The sequence below is a fragment of the Phyllobates terribilis genome, unplaced genomic scaffold, assembly GCF_046119375.1.
Source record: "Phyllobates terribilis strain yellow unplaced genomic scaffold, ASM4611937v1 Scaffold_12__6_contigs__length_324123572, whole genome shotgun sequence".
NCBI lineage: Eukaryota > Metazoa > Chordata > Amphibia > Anura > Dendrobatidae > Phyllobates > Phyllobates terribilis.
Window position 1 is genome coordinate 154147465 of NW_027362772.1, and position 3591 is coordinate 154151055.

Consider the following 3591-nt stretch of genomic DNA (forward strand, 5'->3'; position numbering starts at 1 on the left):
CACAAGGTATCAGAGTCTGGAGGAAGAGTGGAGAGGCCACAATCCAAGCTGCTGGAGGTCTAGTGTGAAGTTTCCACAATCAGTGATGGTTTGAGGAGCCATGACATCTTCTGGTGTAGGTCCACTCTGTTTTATCAAGACCAAAGTCAGCGCAGCCGTCTACCAGGACATTTTACAGCACTTCATGCTTCCCTCTGCCGACAAGCTTTTTGGAGATGGAAATGTCATTCTCAAGCAGGACTTGGCCCCTGTCCACACGGCCAAAAGTACCAGTACCTGGTTTACACACAACAGTATCACTGTGCTTGATTGGCAGAAAACTCACCTGACCATAACCCCATAGAGAATCTATTATAGAGAATCTATGGGGTATTGTCGAGAGGAAGACTAGAGACACCAGACCCAACAATGCAGACGAGCTGAAGGCTGCTATCAAAGCCATCTGGGCTTCCATAACACCTCAGCAGTGCCACAGGCTGATCGCCTCCATGCCACATTGCCGCATTGATGCAGTAATTGATGCAAAAGGATCCCAGACCAACTATTGAGGGCATTTACTGACCATACATTTCAGTAGGATAACATTTCAGATTTTAAAATAATTTTTCAAGCTGTTATAAAGTATTCTAATTTACTGAGATAATGACTTTTGTGTTTTCATTGGCTGTAAGCCATAATCATCAACATTAACAGAAATAAACACTTGAAATAGATCACTCTGTGTGTAATGACTCTATTAGACAACCAACAGAAGATTAGACCCCTAAAATATAACTTTTATTTGAATATGCTAAAAAGGACTCAGTAGTCACCATAACAACAAACACAAAAACAAGACAAAATGCCAGGGAACAGGGATAAGTCACACATCAGTCAGGAAGGATTACGGGCTCTATCTGTCCCTATTTTGTCCCTAAATTCTCTCTCTTCCTGACAGCGGAGGTTGGCACCCTAATTTTTGCTCCGTGGCGCCCCCGCTCAACGTTGGTGTCCCTAATATCCCTGGTAAATATCTATCTTTATATTTAAAAAACCACAATCGTGAATAAAAGATAGAGAAAAGTGAACGTACAGATTAAGAAGCCGACAATTCATCATAGATATGCATTTAAGGAGACCCAAGGGAGAGAATTTAGGGACAAAATAGGGACAGATAGAGCCCGTAATCCTTCCTGACTGATGTGTGACTTATCCCTGTTCCCTGGCATTTTGTCTTGTTTTTGTGTTTGTTGTTATGGTGACTACTGAGTCCTTTTTAGCATATTCGAATAAAAGTTATATTTTAGGGGTCTAATCGTCTGTTGGTTGTCTAGTCTTGCAATTGGGCCCCGCTTATACATCCCTTGTTCAGGTGTGTAATGACTCTATATAATATGACTTTCACTTTTTGTATTGAAGAACTGAAATAAATTAACTTTTTGATGATATTCTAATTTAGTGAGATGCACCTGTAGATAAAAGGGTTTAACTTGAATTGACGTCATAGCACAGACCTGCATCAACTCAGCTTAAACAGAACAAAACCCATAGGACCCTATTCATCATAGTTTTTACTCCAGAATTCTGTTATAAAATGCTCAATCGTATAATTTGGATGCAACTGAAGACTATGTAAAAATGTTGCAACTTTTTCCTTTCTAATGGCATTTTTATCGGTAAGTAGGCAGGGTTGTGATGACTGCTGTTTGGCAACTTCATCATGAGCAGCGGTGGTCGCTACAAATCTTCCTCCAGTAAGTGGCATAGCGCATGGAGGCGCTGTCCAGCCATCAGACGCTTCTGATGAATATGTCTCTTAATGAATCAGGAGCTGCGTCCTTCACCTCCGCCCTCTCATCAAGACATTAATCAGGTGCATAGTTCTTTAAGGTGACAATGCAGCAATTTAGCTCGAGTAGTTAATATTTTGTATGCATTTATGTACATAAATGACATAGCCGAGTGCTGTGATGGCCTATTTTTATTAGTCCTATACAGAATCCATAAATGGACGGACCGACCTGTGCTAAGCATACGTGAAAATTATTTTATCAAACATGGACATAGTCTTTCCTAAGTAACATTGGGGTCCCTGGTGGTCCTAACCTCAGCAACTTATATTTAATCCAATATGACAGTAACAGTGTGTCCCTCCCCAGCCTGTGTTTATGTACTCTATGTAATGTAACCTGCTTTAGTGTAAGGGGTGTAAGGCTATGTGCCCACGATGCAGAAATGCTCAGTTTCCGCATCTCCCTGGCAGAAAAAACGCATGCGGATTGCACATGCGGATTGCACATGCGGATGTGAAGCGTTCTTCACTTGCATTTCCGCATGCGGGTTGACAAGCGCTTTCCAAGCGATTTTAACATCACTTGGAAAGTGCTTGACAACTTGGTCACACTATATAAATCCATGCAACCGGCATGGATTTTTATAGTGTGACCGAAAGAATGGTAAAAAATAAATCTATACTTACCTTCTGATGGCCCCCGCTGTCTTGCTTCGCTCCGTCCTGGCTGCCGGCAGCGCGCGGTACACTGAAGGACCTGCCGTCATATGACTGACGTCAGCGCAGGTCCTTCAGTCCACAGCACGCTGCCGGCAAGTGAAGAAAGGGGCACCGCGAGCCATCAGAAGGCAAGAATAATATTTATTTTTTATTTTATTCTTTTTTTCACAGGTTCTATGGTACCCAGGTCCGGAAGAGAGTCTCCTGTCCTCCACACCCGGGTGCCATCCGCACATAGAAACGCATATTATCCATGTGTGCAAATGTGCGGACACAGATGATATGCGTTTCAATGCAAGTCAATGGCGGCAATTACGCTGCGTGTCCGCAAAATTAATGGACATGCTGCGGATTATCATTCCGGAAAAATACGCAGCATGTGCACAGCACGGATTATCATTTGGGGAACATGGCAGGCCTTCTACCATGCATTTAAGCGTTTCTGCAGCGTTTTTGCCGGTGCTTAAATGCATCGTGGGCACACAGCCTAACAGCGTGTCCCTCCCCTGTGTTCATGGACTGTAATGTTATCAGGCCTAGGTCAACATCTCTTGTTGCATCTAGAGGGTGTGAACCCTTCCCCCATCCAGGGGCTGATCCCAGTAGACAGAACAATAGACTCATGTTTGGCCCAGTCAGTTGCGTGGGGCCTCCCGATGCTGGAGGGTCTCAGGCTGCGGCCAGATCCTCCTGGCGTGTGTGGATTGATAGAAGCCGCCACGTGGGACTGTGTTGTGTCCCTCATCTGCTGGATCCATTGAACTTATCCAAGGACTATTTCTATATTTTCCCTGGCCGGAGGCGCCCCTGGACTTGTTTCTGCTGTTATATAGCAAAAAGGAACCAAATACAGAGTATATGGCAAAGAATCAAAAAACTTTATTGTAAACAATATACAGAAAAGACATACATGATTAAAAAGGACGACACACAGACAACCAAACTGGGTGACACATATACAACATAATAATAGATGTTAATATCTATTGGGATAAAGTACAAGAAGTGCTAGTATTCAAGTCATTTATGCACTGGTACAAAATTATGGCACATTTCATCACTATGGATATGTACCACGTGCCATATGGCCTATAGTGCCC